The sequence below is a fragment of the Papio anubis genome, chromosome 12 (assembly GCF_008728515.1).
Source record: "Papio anubis isolate 15944 chromosome 12, Panubis1.0, whole genome shotgun sequence".
Classification (NCBI taxonomy): domain Eukaryota; kingdom Metazoa; phylum Chordata; class Mammalia; order Primates; family Cercopithecidae; genus Papio; species Papio anubis.
In genome coordinates, this window is record NC_044987.1 from 102,702,412 (window position 1) to 102,724,317 (window position 21,906).

General features: G+C 43.7%; 1 protein-coding gene across 18 annotated transcripts in view; it reads left to right on the top strand.

The window, feature by feature from the left end:
* The window catches only part of ATG13 (autophagy related 13), a 58,562-nt gene that overhangs the window by 3,746 nt on the left and 32,910 nt on the right, over nt 1-21,906 (top strand). For 12 of the 18 annotated variants that reach the window (XM_009186184.3, XM_003909965.4, XM_003909964.4 and 9 more), the window contains one exon: nt 10,777-10,832. The exons of 4 other annotated variants lie outside the window; for them this stretch is intronic. The gene's annotated coding sequence lies outside the window, so the exon portion shown is untranslated. Of the gene's footprint in view, nt 1-10,638; nt 10,833-13,265; nt 13,491-21,906 lie in introns of those variants that run through there. 2 more of the 18 variants (XM_009186185.3, XM_031653461.1) reach the window with 2 other exon arrangements.

The window sequence follows — 21,906 nt, forward strand, 5'->3', positions numbered from 1 at the left end:
TGGAATTACAGACATGAGCCACCGCGCCCGGCCATATTTGCTTATTATTTTGAGTTGTTGATACTTTCTTTTTACGTGAAGTCTGTAGTTTATAAAATGATGAATTCGTCTACTTAAGAGTTGCGGGGAAGAGTTACGAGTGTGTACTGGCAGTAGGCTGTGGATTTGGAGCTGTGAAAGCTTCTCCCAAGGCTATTCAGTCTTGTTTCTATCTGTTTCTTGGGGTTTCAGTGTTTCTAAACTAAGTTTTAGGTTAATATCTTGAGTTTTCATTTCCTTTTGCATGTAGGTAGTTTGATTATGGATCTTACATTTATGTGCTCTTCTGACTTGTGCTTTTAATGTTTTGAGAGCAATTTGCCCACCTCTCAACGTTGCCATGATAGATGGCAAACCTCTTTGTGGCTTCTCCAGGATTTTTTGAGCATCTGTGATCAAGGAAAGGAGCACCTGGCTCTGGGGCTTGATGCAGGGTACAGGGCTTTTACCTGCCTATAAGGTTAAGGTCATTTCTTCCAACCCTATTCTTACTCTCATGTGTTTGTAAAAAGGACCTAACCCTTGTCCCTTGTAGGCCTCGGTTCCCTGGCATCAGATTTCTCTTACATCTATAGCTTTGATTGTACTCTGTATGGAATCTGGGATATCTCCCATTTTTCTAGTTTAGCTGTGTGTCAGAACATTTTTATTGTCATTTTATCTACATCTTTATGTGTTTGTAGTGAGAGGGGGAACTGACAGCATCAGTTCAGTCCACCCTGTTGATGAAAGGCTACTTAAGAGATTTTTTTTTGGAGATGGAGTTTTGCTCTGTTGCCCAGGCTGGAGTGCAGTGAAGCAATCTCAGCTTACTACAACCTCTGCCTCCCAGGTTCAAGCAATTCTCCTGCCTCAGCCTCCCGTGGAGCTGGGATTACAGGTGCCTGCCTCCACACCGGGCTAATTTTTTGTATTTTTAGTAGAGACAGCGTTTTACCATGGTGGTCAGGCTGGTCTTGAACTTCTGTCCTCAGGTAATCCACCTGCTTCAGCCTCCCAAAGTGCTGTGATTACAGACATGAGCCACACTGTACATGGCCTGCTTCAGAGATTTTTTTTTTTTTTTGCCGAAGTCTTGCTCTGTTGCTCAGGCTGGAGTCGCGGTGAAGTCAGCCGGAGATCGCCCGGCTCACTGTAACCTCTGCCTCCTGGGTTCAGGAGATTCTCCTGCCTCAGCCTGCTGAGTAGCTGGGACTACAGGCACATTCCACCACACTCAGCTACTTTTTGTATTTTTGGTAGAGATGGGGTTTCGCCATGTTGCCCAGGGTGGTCTTGAACTCCTGGACTAAAGCAATCCACCTGTCTCAGCCTCCCAAAGTGCTAGAGTTACCAGGGCATGGGGGCATCTGTAGCCTGGTCCTCCCTCATGTTTGTATCATGGCTTAATGCATTAAAGTCTTTGCCACCTTCATTCTTTTTTTAAATCCAGAAACATTTTAAATCTGTTAAAAAGCAAAGGAGGCTGAGTAGGTGGCTCATGCCTGTAATCTAACACTGGAGACAGACAGGCGGGATTCAGATCCAGGTCGAGACCATCTGTGCTCTGGTGAAACCCCTGTCTCTAAAAAAAAAAAAAAATTAGCCGGGCATGGTAGCGGGTGCCTGTAGTCCCAGCTACTCAGGAGGCTGAGTCAGGAGAATGGCGTGAACCCAGGAGGCGGAGCTTGCAGTGAGCCAAGAACGCGCCACTGCACTCCAGCCTGGGTGACAGAGCGAGGCTCCATCTCAAAAAAAAAAAAAGCAAAACAAACAAACAACAAAAACCCAAAACTACTTTGCTCCTTTTCACAATAGTGCGCATTTATACCATAATTTAGTTACGGCTACAAAACATCAGAAGATTTCTTTTTTAATGTATCTTCTCTATGGAATTAAAAAAAAATTTTGTGTGTACCCTTCTAGTCTTTAATTGGTAAAATATGTCCCAAAAAAGAAACTATTGCATTTAAGCCACATCACCAAAAAACAAAACGCAAAACCAAAAAAAAAAAAAACAACCGAGCATAATAACGCTTTTACTGATGTGTCTTACAGATTGACATGACCAAAGCCATATGTTTTCATTTAATTTCCATTTCCCCCTCCCACAACATGCACCAATTGAATATATGCTCTGGGAGCCATAAAATTACCAAACATCTACCTCTTCAAAAGAATGCATTTATATATATATATATATATATATGTATTTTTTTTTCTTGAGATGGAGTCTCGCTTTGTCGCCCAGGCTGGAGTGCAGTGGCGCAGTCTCGGCTCACTGCAAGCTCCGCCTCCCAGTTTCACGCCATTCTCCTGCCTCAGCCTCCCGAGTAGCTGGGACTACAGGTGCCCGCCAGCACACCCAGCTAATTTTGTATTTTTAGTAGAGACGGGGTTTCACCGTGTTAGGCAGGATGGTCTCCATCTCCCGACCTCGTGATCCACCCGCTTCGGCCTCCCAAAGTGCTGGAATTACAGGCGTGAGCCACCGCGCCTGGCCAAGAATGCATTAAAATATTTTAAATAATTTTTTTGTTGTTTAAAAGGTGAAAAAAATGTAAACAAGAAACTGATTCACTCCCTTACTTTCATGCATTCACAATCTAAACCAAAAACGAATTTTTTTTTTCTTTTTTTGAAACGGAGTCTCGCTCTGTCACCCAGGCTGGAGTGCAGTGGCGCGATCTCGGCTCACTGCAAGCTCCGCCTCCCGGGTTGACGCCATTCTCCTGCCTCAGCCTCCCGAGTAGCTGGGACTACAGGCGCCCGCCATGACGCCCGGCTGATTTTTTGGATTTTTAGGGGAGACAGGGTTTCACCGTGTTAGCCAGGATATTCTCAATCTCCTGACCTCGTGATCCGCCCGCCTCGGCCTCCCAAAGTGCTGGAACTACAGGCGTGAGCCACCGCGCCCGGTAAAAACGAAATTTTAAAGCAAGAACAAACTACTGCTGCAAGTTTTTGTAAGTCCATTTTCTCTGTACACGCAAACTGCTCACTACTGAAGGGAAAAAAAATATAATCCATGGTGTCTGCTGATTCAAAAGGGAGAAACAGGTTGTCATTTAGTATCCAAAAACTGATACATGTATGTTCTGCTTTTATAGTGTATGTTTTTCTCTTTTCTGTTTTTCATATCCAAAACTTGTAAATGCTATTTTAGGGGCACAGCAGATTAGATTCCAACACTTGGTGAACAGAATTCACAAGCTGTGACAAAACTGACAAAACTCTGTCATCTTTGGGGTGCAATTTTGTTTATATACGCTATATGTGTATATTTATTTTAGATTTGGCTGTAGTGGACTGGCCGTGGTTCAAGTGCCACTTTCATTCTAAGGCAAGGATATGCTGTGATGAAATCTTGGAAGTACGGCTAGAGTCATCATTCTATCTGTTTGAAAAAGTGTATTTGGGCCAGGCGCAGTGGCTCACACCTGTAATCCCAGCACTTTGGGAGGCCAAGGCGGGCGGGTCACGAGGTCAGGAGACCATCTGGGCTAATACGGTGAAACCCCATCTCTACTAAAAATACAAAAAAAAAAAAAAAAAATTAGCCAGGCGTGGTGGTGGGCACCTGTGGTCCCAGCTACTCGGGAGGCTGAGGCAGGAGAATGGCGTGAACCTGGGAGGCAGAGCTTGCAGTGAGCCGAGATCGCACCACTGCACTCCAGTCTAGGTGACAGAGCGAGACTCCGTCTCAAAAAAAAGAAAACATGTATTTGAAGTACGTCCATAAAGAAAGAGACCTAATTTTAGAAGACCTTTATGCTGGGTGAAAGTTTTTCTCCACTGTATTATGGACCATATGATGGCAACTAGTTTTGTTTTTTGTTTTGTTTTGTTTTGAGACGGAGTCTGTCTCTGTCACCTAGGCTGGAGTGCAGTGGTGTGATCTTGGCTCACTGCAACCTCCGCCTCCTAGGTTCAAGCAGTTCTCCTGCCTCAGCCTCCCAAGTAGCTGGGATTACAGGTGTGCACCACCACACCCAGCTAATTTTTGTATTTTTAGTAGAAGTGAGGTTTCACCGTGTTGGCCAGGCTGGTCTCGAATTCCTGACCTCAGATGATCTGCCCGCCTTGGCATTCCAAAGTGCTGGGATTACAGGCCTGAGCCACCACACCCGGCTGACAACTAGTTTTTTTGTTAATTTGATTTTTTAAAATTCAAGTCTACAGAAAAGTTGGAAGAATATTACAGTGAATTTTTATGTACTCTTCCCTTAGATTTGCACATTGTTCGCTCTTTACCACGTTACTTCATTTCTTTGTCCTATATATTGTGTAACTATTATTTTTGCATTGTGTTTACACATTCTTATTTTTTTTTCTTGAACCCTTGAGAGATGTTACTTTTATCTCTTATTAATAAGAGTGTGGACTAAAATGTAATTTTATCAAATTCAAAAATTTTTTTTTTTTTTTGAGATGTAGTCTTGCTTTGTCGCCCAGGCTGGAGTAGAGTGGCGCAGTCTCGGCTCCCTGCAACCTCCACCTCCTGGGTTCAAACAATTCTCCTGCCTCAGCCTCCTGAGTAGCTGGGACTACAGGCATGCGTCACCACACCCGGCTCATTTTTGTATTTTTAGTAGAGAAAGTGTTTCACCATGGTGGCCAGGCTGGTCTGGAACTCTTGATCTCAAGTGTTCACACGCCTCAACCTGCCAAAGTGCTGGGATTACAGGCGTGAGCCACTGCAAGCAGCCAAATTCAGGAAATTTAATATTGATGCAATACTGTTACTTAGTATACCGGTGAATTCGAATGTTTCCAGTTGTTTCAATACTGTCATTAACAGAAACTTTTTAGAAAATCCAGGAACCAGTCCAGAATCAAACTTTAGCTTTGCATTTAGTTGTCATACTTTATTCTCCTTTAATCTAAAATGGTTCTTCAGATTTTTCTTTTTTTGGTCTTTTATAACAGTGACGTTTTTGAAGAGTGATGAGCCGATTATATTATTAAATGTCCTGTCTTTCAATTTGAGCTTGTCCAGTCACTTCCTCATGGTTAGTTTCAGGTTATACAGTTTTAGCAAGAAAGCTATGTAAGTAATACATCACATCAGAAGGGATGGGACATCAGTTTCTTCAGTTGTTGTCCAGGCCAAGGTGAAAGTTCCCCTTCACCCTTGAAAAAATCAGCTCGTTAGCTCATTGACTGGGCATGATTGCTCGTGCTGTAATCCTAGCACTTTGGGAGGCTGAAGTGAGAGGATTGCCTGAGTGCAAGAGTTTGAGACCAGCCTGAGCAACATAGTGAGTTGCTATCTGAGGTGGGAGGATTGCTTGAGCCTGGGAGGTCGAGATTACAGTGAGCCATGATCGTGTTACCGCATTGCAGCCTGAGCAACAGAGCAAGACCTTGTCTCCAAAAGATAATCAACTCATGCACAAGGCCAGGTTCCTAATCCCAACACTTTAGGAGGCCAAGATGGGAGGATCACTTGAAGCCAGGAGTTCCAGACCAGCCTGGACAACATACAAGATCGTGTTGCTACTAAAAAAAATAAAAATAAAAACCAACTCACAAAAGGCATGTGAATTGGAAAAAAAGGCATACAGATTTTTTTTTCCCTAAGGTACTTTTGCTATAGCTTCCTCTTTCTTGCTTGCTTGCTTTCTTCCTTTCTTTCCTTTCTTTCCTTTTGATACAGGGTTTTACTTTGTCACCCAGGCTAGAGTGCAGTGACATGATCACAGCTCACTGCAGCCATAACCTCCTGGGTTCAAGTGATCCTCCCACATCAGCCTCCTGAGTAGCTGGGACTATAGGTGAGCATCACCACACCCAGCCAATTTTTTGTATTTTTGTAGATAAATGTTACCCAGCCTGTTCTTGAATTCCTAAGCTCAAGCTATCCTCCTGCCTCGGGGTCCTAAAGTATTGAGATTATAGGCGTGAGTCACTGAGCTGTCCAAAGCATACAAATTTATCACAGAGTGATTGCCTATCCCCCCAGGTGGTTGGGAAGGTTATATACCATTCTGGCAAAACAAGTTATGGAAACCTAGAGAAGAGGAATTCTGCTGAGGGGATTACTAGAGAGAATGCATGGATCAGGGAACAGAGATTAACTTGTACATTATCTTGTAAAAGAGTCCATTTAGGTGTGGTTACATTCTTGGTGTTACAGCATACAGAAGAAAAACAGTTGTTCCTTTGGGTGGGTCTGTATTTTAGGCGCATAAAGGAATTTAAGCTACTGTATGCTTTGGAAGAGAAGGTGTGTGGATGGAGTGAGGTATCAGAGATACCTTGAGGTTTCTTTGGTTGAGCATAGCCATATTTGGGGGTATTGATTTCTTTTGTTTTTTGAGACAAGAGTTTTGCTCTTGTTGCCCAGGCTGGAGTGCAGTGGCGCAACCTCAGCTCACTGCAACCTCCACCTCCTAGATTCAAGTGATTCTCCTGCCTCAGCCTCCATGTACCACCATGCCTGGCTTATTTTTTAAGTAGAGACCGGGTTTCACCATGTTCCAGGCTGATGTCAAACTTCTGACTTCAGGTGATCCACCCGCCTCGGCCTCCCAAAGTGCTGGTATTACAGGCATGAACTACACGCCCTGCCTGGGTATTGATTTCTGAGCCCCAGTATCAGTATATTATCTTTGACGACTTTGTTAAGATTGTATCCACCAGGTTTCTCTTTGTAATTGATAAGTAGTGACCTGTGTTCCCATAGATTGTGTAAATATCTCATTTATAAGTAAAGTTTCACCCAGAAATTTTAGCGTTCCTTGGTGACTTGCTTAACCCAGTTATTCCTATAATGGTTACAAAATTGTCATTTTCTAAGTTTGCTATTCTTCTTACATTTATTTATTGCATTATACTATAAAGAAGTGTTTTCCCATCTTCATTTATTGCACAGTTACCTTTGAAGCCAAAGTGTTAGGAGGAAGATGTGAACGTTTGCTATAGAAAAAAAGGACTATGTCAGGAAAGGATTGTATCTGCTCTTCCACTGTTAGCTTAAGAAATAAGACTGGGTGCGGTAATCCTGTAATCCCAGCACTGTCGGAATCCGAGGCGGATGGATCACTTGAGGCCAGGAGTTCGAGACCAGCCTAGCCAACATGGCAAAACCTCATCTCTACTAAAAATAAGAAAATTAGCCCGGGTCAGGCGTGGTGGCTCATGCCTGTGATCCCAGCACTGTGGGAGGCCGCAGTGGGAAGATCACCTGAGGTGATCTTTTTTTTTTTTTTTTTTTTTTTTTTTTTTGGAGACGGAGTCTGGCTCTGTCACCCAGGCTAGAGTGCAGTGGCACGATCTCGGCTCACATGATGAAATTCCGTCTCTACAAAAATTAGCCAGGCATGATGGCGGGTGCCCATAATCCCAGCTACTTGGGAGGCTGAGGCCAGAGAATCACGAACTTGGGAGGCAGAGGTTGCAGTGAGCTGAGATCTCACCACTGCACTCCATCCAGGGTGACAGAGCAAGACTCTGTCTCAAAAAATAAATAAATCGAGAAATGTAAAATTATAAACTTAATTTTAATGCTTTCAAAACCTACATGTTCTGACATGATAAACATGAGTTTAGAAGCTTTTTTTTTTTTTGAGAAGGAGTTTTGCTCTTGTTGCCCAGGCTGGAGTGCAATGGCGCGATCTCGGCTCATCATGACCTCCGCCTCCTGACTTCAAGCGATTCTCCTGCCTCAGCCTCCCAAGTAGCTGAGATTACAGGCATGTGCCACCATGCACGGCTAATTTTTTTTTTTTTTTTTGATTTTTAGTAGAGATGGGTTTTCTCCATGTTCGTCAGGCCGGTCTCGAACTCCTGACCTCAGGTGATCTGCCTGCCTCAGCCTCCCAAAGCGCTGGCATTACAGGCGTGAGCCACCATTTCCAGCCTGAATTTAAAAGCATTTTTTTTTTTTTTTTTTTGAGACGGAGTCTGGCTCTGTTGCCCAGGCTGGAGTGCAGTGGCACGATCTCGGCTCACTGCAAGCTCTGCCTCCCAGGTTCACGCCATTCTCCTGCCTCAGCCTCCCGAGTAGCTGGGACTACAGGCGACCGCCACTATGTCCGGCTAATTTTTTGTATTTTTAGCAGAGTCGGGGTTTCGCCATGTTAGCCAGGATGGTCTCGATCTTCAGACCTCGTGATCTGCCCGCCTCGGCCTCCCAAAGTGCTGGGATTATAGGCGTGAGCCACCACGCCGGCCTTTAAAAACATTTTTAAGGCCAAGTACAGTGGCTCATGCCTGCAATCCCCAGCAGTTTGGGAGACTGAGATGGGAGGATTGCTTGAGCCCAGGAGTTCACAACCAGCCTGGGCAACAAAGCAAAGCCCCATGTCTACAAAAAAATACAAAAAATTAGCTGGGTGTGGTGGCATGCTAGTAGTCCCAGCTACTCCAGAGGCTGAAGTGGGAGAATCACCTGAGTCCGGCAGGTTGAGGCTGCAGTGAGTAGTGATCGAGCCACTGCACTCCAGCCTGAACAAAGGATTGAGACCTTGTCTCAAAAACAAAACCAAAAGCAAAAAAAGGCAGGAAAAAGAAAGCATTTTGGCCAGGCCTAGTAGCTCATGCCTGTAATCCCAGCATTTGGAAGACCAAGGTGGGCAGATCACCTGAGGTCAGGAGTTCTAGATCAGCTTGGCCAACATGGTGAAACCCCATCTCCATTAAAAATACAAAAATAAGCTGGCATGGTGGCGTGTGCCTCTGGTCTCAGCTACTCAGGAGGCTGAGGCAGGAGAATCACCTGAACCTGGCAGGTGGAGATTGCAGTGAGATCGCACCACTGCACACCAGCCTTGGCGACAGAGTGAGACTCTGTCTCAAAAAAAAACCCAAAAACAAAACCCTGCATTTTAAATTCCCAGAGTGTTAAGTGTTTGTCAGGAAGTTGTTTGTTTGTTTGTTTGTTTTTTGAGACAGAGTCTCGCTCTGTTGCCCAGGCTGGAGTGCAGTGCCACAATCTCGGCTCACTGCAAGCTCTGCCTCCCGGGTTCACACCATTCTCCTGCCTCAGCCTACCGAGTAGCTGGGACTACAGGCGCCCACCACCATGCCCGGCTAATGTGTTTTTTTTTTTTGTAGTTTTAGTAGAGACAGGGTTTCACCGTGTTTGCCAGGATGGTCTTGATCTCCTGACCTCGTGATCCGCCCGCCTCGGCCTCCCAAAGTGCTGGGATTACAGGCGTGAGCCACTGCGCCCGGCCTTGTTTTTTTTTTTAATTGCAGGCAAAACATTCTATTATTTCTGTAATAGTTTTGAGGTTACTGCTTATAGACTTTGTGTAAGTAGAAGTAGGCATTATACAAATGTGAAAGCAATGTTGTTAATTTGCCAGGAACTGTTACTCAGAAAAACTGAATTTAGGATTCATTTTTAGAATCAAGGAAATATTAATTGGTTAACTGTTCATTGTTAATATTAGATTAGTTCCATATACATCTAACAGTCTGTTCTCTACACAGCAACCTGAGCAATCCTTTTTAAAAATCTACTTGATTGAGGTGTAACTAACATACAATAAATTATATCCATTATAAATTTACAGTTTGACAAGTTTTGGCAAATGTGGAAGTCTTATAATCACCACCACAATCAAAACATGGAAATTCCTATCAGTAGAACTTTCTCCCTACCATTTCTGCCCCCACTCCCAGCCCCAAGTAATACTGATGTTTTCTTTTCTTTTTTTTTTTTTTTTTTTTTTTTTTTGGAGGCAGAGTCTCGCTCTGTTACCCAGGCTATAGTGTCTGTGCAGTGACATGATCTTGGCTCACTACAACCTCCTCCTCCTGGGCTCAAGAGAGCCTCCCACCTCAGCCTTCCAAGCAGCTGGGACTACAGATGTGTGCCACCATGCCTGGTTAAGTTTTGTATTTTTAGTAGAGAGGGGGTTTTACCATGTGGGCTAGGCTGGTCTTGAATTCCTGACTTCAGGTGCCCCACCCACCTCAGCCTTCCAGAGTGCTGGGATTACAGGTGTGAACCACTGCACCTGTCTGATACTGATCTGTTTTCTATCACAAGAGACTACATTTACCTTTTCTAGAGCATGGTATAGATGCAGTCACACTCATAGTGTGTGTTTTTGTGTCTGCTTTCACTTTGTATTATGTGAGATTCATCTGTTTGTGTTCATAAAGAGGTTTTTTGTTTTCTTTTTTTCGAGATAGAGTCTCGGTCTTATTGCCAGGCTGGAGTGCAATGGCACAATCTCTGCTCACTGCAACCTCTGCTTCCCGGGTTGAAGCCATTCTCCTGCCTCAGCTTCCCAGGTAGCTGGGATTCCAGGAGCCCGCCATCACACCCGGCTAATTTTTGTATTTTTAGTAGAAACAGAGTTTCTCCATGTTGGTCACGCTGGTCTCGAACTCCTGACCTCAGGTGATCCACCCGCCTTGGCCTCCCAAAGTGCTGGGAATACAGACATGAGCCACTGCGCCTGGCCAACCCTGCTTAATCTTAATAAGCACTTACTACTTTCAAACATATTTTAATTATTTTTATTGTCAGTTTCCCCCTTGTTAGAATACAAGCTCCGTAATATCAGGAACTTTCGACTGATTACAAATTTCTGGTTAAACATGACAGGGTGACTACATATATCTGTTCTGTTTTGTTTATTTTATTTTTGGTCTCCTAAGGCTCTGTCATCCCAAAGATACTAAGTAACACGCAGAATTGGATATGGCACAAATTTCTGTTTAAAGAGATGCGGTCTTGCTCTGTTGCCCAGGCTGTTGTGCAGTGATATTCACAGGCATGATCATATTTCTCTACAGCATCTTGGACTCAAGTGATTCTCCTGCCTCAACCTCCTGAGTAGCTGGGAATACAGGTATGTGCCACCAGGCCCCACTTCTTTTTAAGCCATATAAAATTATAGTAAAGGAGTAAAATGGATATAAACATGCAAGAATAGAACGGGAAAAGTAGAGAAGGAGAGATTCTCTACGTTTTTGGGAGAAGGAAACCTAGAGGAGGAATTTTAACTGTTTTAACAATGCAGCAGCAGCAGCAGCCTAAGAGTGAAATGAAGTTGGAACAGGAAGTGAACTGATTTGAACTAAGAACCCTGTAATGGTTCCAGACTGGAGGTTCTCGGTAGCTGAGGTTCAGGGAAGGCTCCAGATTCAGAATAACAAACACCGCTTGTGTGTTTCGTGGTGAGTGAGTGGACCAGTTACAAAGGCCAAATGGAGACAAATACGGTAAAATCAATTTACCTGATTTCTCATTCTGCTTGCTGCACCCAGAAAGCTGATAGGTAGACTTATGCTTGGCCCTGGCAAGAAATTAGAGGCTTTTTTTTTTGAGACAGGGTCTCACTCTGTCACCCAGACTAGAGTGCAGTGGAGTGGTGCAATCACAGCTCACTGCAGCCTTGACCTTCCAGCTTAAGCAGTCTGCCTACCTCAGCCTCCCCAGTAGCTGGCACTACAGGTGCACGCCACCATGCCTGGCTACTTACTTTTTTTGCAGAAACAAGGTGTCACTATGTTCCCTGGCTGGTCTTGAACTCCTGGGCTCAAGTGATTCTCCTGCCTTGGCCTCCCAAGTAGCTGGGACCACAGGTGCATGCCACCACACTTGGCTAATTTTTTTTTTTTTTTGTAGAGACAGAGTCTCTCCATGTTGTCCAGGCTGATCCCAAACTCCTAGGCTCAAGAGGTCATCCCACCTTGGCCTTCCAAATTGTTGGGATTACGTGTGTAAGCCACCATGCCCAGCCTGTTCACTTTTTATTTTCCAATAGTTCGTTGACATCTTTGATTTGTTATTTCTTCTACTGTCTTTGGGCTTTATTTATAGCTTTTTTATGTCTGTGCTTTTAATTGAGGATTAGGAAGATAGTTTAAATATGTCTTTTTTATCTGCCTGTTTAAGTAGAACCCTGTACGTATGTATGTAAGTATAAATTAATGAATGACAGGGTCTCATTCTGTTACCTAATTTGGAGTGCAGTGGTGCAATCATAGCTCACTGTAGTTTCAAACTCCTGGCTCAAGCAATCTGTCCACCTCGGGCTTCCACAGTGCTGGGATTTTAGGCTTGAACCACCAGGCTGGCCTATTTCTTTATTTAAAATTAGAATTTCAGTACAAAAGTAAGTAAAAGATGTAGAGAACCTGTTTATCCAGTTAAATGTTTTCCATTCGTTTATTATTACCTTTTGCACTTAAGTAGTGTGATAGAATCTTCTGTCCAGCATTTGGAAGTCAGTGATTATCTATAGGCATTACCTAACAATGGGATAATTTGTTTTTTTGGTAATTGTTCAAAAACATTTAGTCTGGTCTGGGTGCCATGGCTCACAACTCTAATCCCAGCACTTTGGGAGGCTGAGGTGAGAGGATCATTTGAGACCAGGAGTTCGAGAGCAGCATGGGGAACAAACGGAGACACCCGACCCACCCCCCAGGTTTCTGCAAAAAATTAAAAAATTAGCTGGGTGTAGTGACACATACCTGTGGTCTCGGCTACTCGAGAGGCTGAGATGGGAGGATCACTTGGGCCCAGGAGGTCCAGGCTTGCAGTGAGTTTTGATGGTACCACTGCACTCCAGCCTGGATGACAGAACAAGACCTTGTCTCAAAACAAAAACAAAAAAGCATTTAATCTGATACAAGTCTATACATGTTCTCTTACACTTTGGGAACCTCAAAGTGTTATTTGTTAGCGATTTCTATTTGCAAAAGTGATGTGCAGAGATGTTGCAAAATTGAAATTGCTATTTAAAGTCCAATAAATAGTTTTTGTTATTACTCAACTGTCTTGTCATGAAGAAAGGTCTTAATTAAATGAGATTACTTCTAAGACAAGAAAACCTGTATCAAGTCATGGGACAATAAGTGTAGATGAAGTTTAAAGGGATAGCAATATTTGTGGGAACATTATAGAGTATAATTTTTTTTTTAACTGATGAAGGCATTTTAGAAACAGTGACATGGGCCGGGCGCAGTGGCTCAAGCCTGTAATCCCAGCACTTTGGGAGGCCGAGACAGGCGGATCACGAGGCCAGGAGATCGAGACCATCCTGGCTAACACAGTGAAACCCCGTCTCTACTAAAAAAAATACAAAAAACTAGCCGGGCGAGGTGGCGGGCGCCTGTAGTCCCAGCTACTCGGGAGGCTGAGGCAGGAGAATTATTGTAAACCCGGGAGGCGGAACTTGCAGTGAGCTGAGATCCGGCCACTGTACTCCAGCCCGGGCGACAGAGTGAGCCTCCGTCTCAAAAAAAAAAAAAAAAAAAGAAATAGTGACATGATACATTTAATCAATTATTCATGAATGGGAACTATATAAATTTTTTTGTGAAAACCTGAAATTATACATAGTAATTGGGTTATATCCCTAGGACAGGAAATTTTAATAACAAGATAGTATGCAGCTCACAGGAACTTACATATTCAGCATATTAGCAGGAAAGAGGCAAGAAATTTGAAGAACTTGCAGAAAAGTTACACAGTAAATGAGAGACTAGAATGCTCAAAGGTAAAGTGGCCTTGATTTGAAGTAAGTGGTAACCTAAAAGCTCTTTTTCTTTGGCTTAGTCTCCTAGCAGCTGATGTGTGGCCTTAAAACCTATACTATCAAGGAGTCTCCGCCCTTAATGTAGACAGTCATTTTGGCCATAACAAGAATTGTGGCAGTAAGTAGTCTGCAAAGTCTGAAGAGAAGAAAGTCAAATACATACGTTGTCAGGTGCCTCTATAGACTTTTGGCAATAGAACCACCAAACCATTTGCCCCTGTGGTAGAGAATGATATGTGAAGTTTATAGTGTGGGGTGATACCAGGTAACCATCTGGTACTATTTTACTTCCCAAAACAGTATGTTTTTAGGAAAGATAACATCCTTATACTTGACACATCTCTTTCTCTCTACTTTCTCAAAAATTGGAATCATGGGCCTAGCACAGTGGCTCACAACTGTAATCCCAGTGCTTTGGGAGGTGGGGGTGAGAGGATCACTTGAGGCGAGCAGTTTGAGACCAGCCTGGGCGACAGAGCAAGACCCTGTCACCAAAAAAAAAAAATTTTTTTTTTTTTGGTGACAGGGTCTTGCTCTGTCGCCCAGGCTGGAGTGCAAGGGTGGGATCTCGGCTCGCTGCAACCTCCACCTCTTGGGTTCAAGCTATTCTGCCTCAGCTTCCCGAGTAGCTGGGATTAAAGGCGCCTTGCCACCATGCCTGGCTAATTTTTGTATTTTTTAGTGGAGATGAGGCTTCACCATGTTGGTCAGGCTGGTCTAGAACTCCTGACCTCATGATCCACCAACCTCAGCCTCCCAAAGTGCTGGGATTACAGGCCTAAGCCACTGCACCCAGCCCCCCAAAATTTTATTTTATTTATTTTTTTAGAGACGGAGTTTTGCTTTTGTTGCCTAGGCTGGAGTGCAGTGGTGCAATCTTGGCTCACTGCAACCTCCACCTCCTGTGTTCAAGTGATTCTCGTGCCTCAGCCTCCTGAGTAGCTGGGATTACAGTCACCTGCCACTGTGCCCGCGCCTGGCTAATTTTGTATTTTTAATAGAGACGGGGTTTCGCCATGTTGGTCAGGCTGGTCTTGAATTACTGACCTTAGGTGATCCGCCCACCTCTGCCTCCCAAAGTGTTGTGATTACAGGTGTGAGCCACCATGCCTGGCCAAAAATTTTTTTTAATTAGCTGCGCGTGGTGGTGGGAGTTTATTGAGAGGCTTAGATAGGAGGATTGCTTGAGACCAGGAGTTCCAGGTTACAGTGAGCTATGATTGTGCCACTATACTCCAGCCCCGGCAACAGTGTGAGACCCTGTTTCAAAAATATATATATATGTGCTATATAAACAGTCTCTTGTAATTTGTGTTGTCCCCAAAATCTTGATTGAATTAATAAAATTAGTTTCTTTTACTTCATTAAGACCACAAATAAATGAAAGAAATTTTTTAGTTTCCTAAGCCTGAATTTTGGAATCCTGGACTTTGGTACAGGATCACCATTTGCCACTTTCAGTGACTAGACTCTTTGCTGAAAGTGTCAGCAGGCCTCTGATCACCTTTTTGAAATCACTTAACCTATTTTCTCAGCTGACTTTGCCTGGAATTTATTTATTTTTTAATTTAATTTAATTTTATTTTATTTTATTTTATTTTATTTTGAGACAGAGTCTCGCTCTATCGCTAGGCTGGAGTGCGGCGGCGCAATCTCGGCTCACTGCAGTCTCCACCCCCCAGGTTCAAGAGATTCTCCTGCCTCAGCCTCCTGAGTAGCTGGGATTACAGGCATGTGCCACCACACCCAGCTAATTTTTTTTTTTATTTTTAGTGGAGACGGGGTTTCACCATGTTGGCCAGTATGGTCTCGATCTGATCTTGTGATCCACCCGCCTCGGCCTCCCAAAGTGCTGGGAGTGGATTCTTTTTTTCTTTTAATTTAGTTTAGTTTTTTTTTTTTTTTTTTTTCTTTTTTTTTTTTGAGACGGAGTCTGTCGCCCAGGCTGGAGTACAGTGGCATGATCTCAGCTCACTGCAACCTCCGCCTCCCAGGTTCAGGCAATCCTCCTGACTCAGCCTCCTGAGTAGCTGGGACAATAAGCATGCACCAACACACCCAGCTAATTTTTGTATTTTTAGTAGAGACAGCGTTTCACCATGTTGGCTAGCCTAGTCTTGATCTCTTGACCTTGTGATCAGCCTGCCTCGGCCTCCCAAAGTTCTGGGATTACAGGCGTGAGCCACCGCGTCCAGACATTGATAAAGAATTCTACCAACTGCAGATTAAGGAGCAGTGGTTGCCTAAGGATAAGGAGTATTAAGGAGTGGCTAAAAGGAGGCATGAGGAAACTTTTGGGAATTATTGGGGTTCACTATTTTGTTTTTGGTGATGGTTTTACCGTACATAAGTATGTTAAATCGTATTAAATTGTATACTTTCAACATACTGTTTGTTGAGAGCTACAACTCAGCTATTTTTATTTATCTATTTTGAGATGGAGTCTCACTCTGCTGCCCAGGATGGGATGCAGTGGTGCAATAAAACAAAACGTTTCTATGAGAAAATATAGGAGAATATCTTCATGATTTGCAGATCAGCAAAAATTTATTTTCTTTTCTCTTAATTTTAATGATTAATCTTTCGTTTGATGGTTAGCACTTTTTTATGTTCAAAAAAATAATGTTTTTCCCAGGTTCAAGTGATTCTCTTGCCTAAGCCTCCCAAGCAGCTGGGATTAGAGGCATGCACGACCACGCCTGGCTAATTTTTGTATTTTTTGGTAGAGACAGGGTTTCGCCATGTTGGCCAGGATAGTCTCAAATTCCTGATCTCAAGTGATCTGCCTGCCTCAGCTTCCCAAAGTGCATCAAAGCTATTTTTAATATGGAAATAAAGAGCACCCAGATGAGAACAAGCAAAGGCTGTTCAGAGCAAAAGAGTCAGCTGTTACCATTTGCATTTGGCAGAGACTCAGAAGCGGACAGAGGAATGGGAAAGCTTTATAGTTGGAGGGGAAAGGGGAAGGTTTCAGGTTTGCCCTAATTGGAGGCTCCTGGCATAGGGCAGCCAGAGGCAGCCTGACTAGAAGCAGAGCATCCTGTGTGATTGGTTAGGAGGTGCGTATTTGGCTTTCTTCAGTTGGTCCTAAGTTGGAGGCCGTGGGGACCAAAATAGTAGGGTATTAAGTCCTAGCTCTTTTGGGCTAGTGGTTTTTTGTTTTCATTTTTAATTTATGATTGATACATAATAATTATACATATTTATGGGGTTCATGTTTTGATGCATGTCTAAATTGTATTGTGACCTATTCAGGATAATTAGCATATTCATCACCTTAAACATTTATTGTTTCTTTGTGATGAGAACATTTAAAAACCTCTCTTTTTGGATGGGCGAGGTGGCTCATGTCTGTAATCCCAGCACTTTGGGAGGCTGAGGCAGGTGAATTGCTTGAGTCCAGGAGTTCAAAACCAGCCTGGCCAATGTGGCATAACCCTGTCTCTACTAAAAATACAAAAATCAACTGGGCAAGATGGCGCAAGCCTGTAATCCCAGCTACTCAGGGAGGCTAAGGCACCAGAATCGCTGGAACCCAGGAGTCGGAGGTTGCAGTAAGCCAATATCGCACCATTGCACTCCAGCCTGGGTGACAGAGCGAGACTCTGTCTCAAAAAACAAAACAAAACAAAAAAACCTCTCTTTTGGTATTTTGAAATATACATTATTGTTAACTCTAGTCATTCAGCTATGATATAGAACATCGGAACTTAATCTTCCTCTCTAACTGTGGCCTTGTACCTGTTGACAAATTTCTCGCTGTCATTCTGCGCCCTACTTCCCTATCCTCTGGTAACTCCTATTCTACTCTCTACTACTTTAGTAACAACATCTTAGATTCCACATGAGTGAGATCATGCAGCATTTGTCTTTCCATGCTTAGCTTATTTCACTTAACATAATGCTCTCCAGGTTCATTCATGTTGCTGCAAATGACAGGATTTTACTCTTTTTCTGTTGGTAATTTCCATGATATATATATTCCACTTTTTTTTTTTTTTTTTTTTTTTTGAGACAGAGTCTCACTCTGTCACCCAGGCTAGAGTGCAATGTTGTGGTATTGGCTCACTGCAACCTCCGCCTCCTGAGTTCAAGCCATTCTCCTGCCTCAGCCTTCCAAGTAGCCTTGTCTACAGGTGTGTGCCACCACAGTCGGCTAATTTTTTTTTTTTTTTTTGAGAAGGAGTCTCACTCTGTTGCTCTGGCTGGAGTGCAGTGGTGCGATCTCGGCTCACTGTAACCACTGCCTCCTGGGTTCAAGTGATTCTCCTGCCTCGGCCTCCCGAGTAGCTGGGACTACAGGCGCCCGCCACCATGTCTGGCTAATTTTTTGTATTTTTAGTAGAGAAGGGATTTTACTATGTTGGCCAGGCTGATCTCTAACTCCTGACCTCATGATCCGCCTGCCTTGGCCTCCCAAAGTGCTGGGATTATAGGCGTGAGCCACCACGCCCGGCTTCCACATTGTCCTTATCTTCGTTGTTAGACATTTAGGGTGATTCTATATCTTGGCTGTTGTGAATTGAGCCTATTGTTATAGTGGTTATTGTTGGCTTCCTGGACTCGTTGCTAGAGATAGTCTGACTTCATTGACTCATTAGTGTAGATAGTAGGTTGGCTTCTTGTGCTGGTTGCTTCAGGTTGTGGGTCAGAATTCTGTCTTTATATATATATTGTCCAGCTGTAACTGTTATAGGTCCATTGTTCATTTTGTGCAGCGAGTATGCCGAGACACTGGATTGCAACAGAGAAAGAGGTTTAATTGTAGGGCTGCCCAAAGAGGAAACGGGGAACCCTCAAATCCGCCTCCCCGGGGAGTTTGGGGGTAGAGTTTGAATTTAAGAGTTTGGGAGTGGGCTGAAGTGTGGAGATCATTGATTGGTCAGAGTATGCCGGGTAAAGTCATGGCACAGAGAGGTGAAGAAGCTATATTCTTACGCTGGTTTGGTTTCTCTGTGGGGGTCTTTTTGTTTTGAGACGGAGTCTCGCTCTGTCGCCCAGGCTGGAGTGCAGTGGCCAGATCTCAGCTCACTGCAAGCTCCACCTCCCGGGTTTACGCCATTCCCCTGCCTCAGCCTCCTGAGTAGCTGGGACTACAGACACCCGCCACCTCGCCCGGCTCATTTTTTGTATTTTTTAGTAGAGATGGGGTTTCACCGTGTTAGCCAGGATGGTCTCGATCTCCTGACCTCGTGATCCGCCCGTCTCGGCCTCCCAAAGTGCTGGGATTACAGGCTTGAGCCACAGCGCCCGGCCTCTGTGGGGGTCTTTAAACTGTTTGGTGTCAGCTATTCAGGATCTGCTTAGGCAATTTTTTTTTTTTTTTAACAGGGTCTTGCTCTGTCGACCAGGTTGGAGTGTAGTAGCACAATCTCGGCTCACTGCAATCTCTGCCTCCCAGGGTCAAGCGATCCTCCTATCTCAGCCTCCTGAGTAACTGGGACTACCATGCCCTGCTAATTTTTATGTATATTTTTTTTCTAGAGATGGTGATTCACCACGTTGCTCAGGCTGGTCTCGAACTCTTGGACTAAAGTGATTCTCCCACCTTGACCCCCCAAAGTACTGGGATTACAGGCATAAGCCACTGTGCCTGTGTACTTAAGCAATTCTTAAACAAAAGTCTTATGATTCTAACATCAGGGAGCCTAGCTATAGAACAGTAGGGATGCAAATGGTTACAAGGAAGTGGGTCAAAGTGCAGCCTGATTAATGGTTAATTATATTTCTGTCCAGAATTCTTGTTAATCTTCTAAGAATGGCTTCATAGCCGTTGTCTGTTAGTATATTCAGTCTCTTTTTAAAAAATGAAAAATAGGTCAGGCGCAGTGACTCACGCCTGTAATCCCAGATGGTCAGGAGATCGAGACCATCCTGGCAAACACGGTGAAACCCCATCTCTACTAAAAATACAAAAAAAAATAGCCGGGCATGGTGGCGGGCGCCTGAGGCTGAGGCCGGAGAATGGTGTAAACCCAGTGGGGCGGAGCTTGCAGCGAGCGGGGATCGCGCCACTGCACTCCAGCCTGGGCGACAGAGCGAGACTCAAAAATAAATAATAAATAATAATGATAAATAATAATAATAAATAAATAAATAAAAATAAATTAAAAATAGGTTCCATCAGAATGGCAAGCCACCTCTGGGAGAAGATATTTGCAGTATATATATCCAACGAAGTACTTGTATCCAGAATATATGTTTAAAACTCCAGTAAGAAAAAGAAAACCCAATGGTAAAAATGGGCAAAAGGCTTAAACTAGCACTTCACAAAAGAGGGTGTCTTAGCTGTAGCCTGTGGTTGCAGCTACTTGGAGGCCGAGGCAGGAGGATCACCTGAGCCTGGATGATTGAGGCTGCAGTGAGCTATGATCATGCCACTGCACTCCAGCCTAGGCAACAGAGCAATATTTTGTCTCACAAAATTAAAAAATACAATAATAAAATAGGATATCCAAATTGCTAATAAACATATGTAAAGGTGCTAATAGGGGAAATTTCAGTTATCAGGGAAATGCAGATTAGATGAGATACTACCAGATACTACTATCTTTACCAGAATGGCTGAAATTAAAGAATAAGTATTACCAAGTGGTATATAGATTTATAGCAGCTGGAGCACTCAAACACTGCTGCTGGGACTGTGAACTGGTACAGATACTTTAAACCTTTCTGGCAGTGTCTATTTAAGCTAAACATATGTACGGTATACTCAGTGACCCACCATTAACATTCCTGGCTTTGCCTCTGATAGCAGTGAATGTTTACATCCACCAAAAGACATATACAAGAATATGATAGCTAAAAACAGGAAACAACCCAAATGTTTATGATCAGTAGAATTTTATTTATTTGTTTATTTATTTAAGACGGAGTCTTGCTCCATTGCCCAGGCTGGAGTACAGTGGTGCGATCTCGGCTCACTGCAACTTCTGTCTCCTGGGTTCAAGCAGTTCTCTGCCTCAGCCTCCTGAGTAGCTGGGATTACAGGTGCCCACCACCACACCCAGCCAATTTTTGTGTTTTTAGTGGAGAAGGGGTTTCACTGTCTTGGCCAGGCTGGTGTTGAACTCCTGACTGCGTGATCCACCCGCCTCGGCCTCCAAAAGTGCTGGGATTACAGGCGTGAGCCACTGTGCCCGGCCTAGAATTTATTTTTAATATTATGTTATATTCATGAGATAGGGTACTATGAAGCAATGAAAAAGAATAAGCTGCTGCTATATCCAACAGTGTAGATGAATTGTATTACAGACATAATGTTGAATAAAAGCCACACACAAGACAGTTAATATTATTGATTATATTTGTAAGAAATTCAAAACAGCCCAAACTAATCTGTGGTGACAGAGATCAGTAATTATTTCCTTTTGGTGGATTTATAGACTGAGAGGGGTGTAATGGAGCCTTCTAGAATATTCGGTATGTTCTATAACCGTATCTGGATTGTGGTTATATGGGTGTATACGTATAAAAATATTTATTGACCTGTACACCCAAGATTTGTGCATTTCAATGCATCTAAGTTATACCTGAATTTTTTCTCTTTTTTTTTTTTTTGAGACAGAGTTTTACTCCTGTTGCCCAGGCTGGAGTGCAGTGGAGCAGCCATGGCTCACTGCAGCCTTGACCTCCAGGGCTCAGGCCTTTCTCCCACATCATCCTCCTGAGTAGATGGGACTACAGGCATGCGCCACCATGCCTGGCTAAATTTTTTTGTATTTTAAGTAGAGACAGGTTGTGCCATGTTGTCCAGGCTGGTCTCCAACTCCTGGTCTAAAGTGATCTACCTGCCTCAACCTCCCAAACTGTTGGGATTACAGGTGTACGCCACCGTCCCCGGCCAAAAAAAAATTTAACGTGTACCCATTATTTCCTCTTTCAGTTCTCCTTTTGTTTATTCTTTTCCTTAAAATCTTTTCCCAATCTGGCTTCCCTGTGTTTTTGTTAAATGAAAACTCTAGCCTCTCAGTTATCCACGTTTAAAACTGCCACTCCTTTATCCTGTTTCTTAAGTTGGTCATTAAATCTTATCAACTCTTCCTTGGTTTTTTATTTTTTGGGGTTTTTTTTTTTTTTTTTGAGATGAAGTCTCACTCTGCCACCCAGGCTGGAATGCAGTGGCGCAGTCTGGGCCCACTGCCATCTCTGCCTCCTGGATTCGAGCAATTCTCTTGCCTTAGCCTCCCGAGTAGCTGGTATTACAGGTGTGTGCCACCACGCCCAGCTAATTTTTGCATTTTTAGTAGAGATGGAGTTTCACCGTGCTGGCCAGGCTGATCTCAAACTCCCAACCTCAAGTGATCCACCCACCTCGGCCTCCCAAAGTGCTGGGATTACAGGTGTGAGCCACCACGCCTGGCCTTCAGCTTCTCCA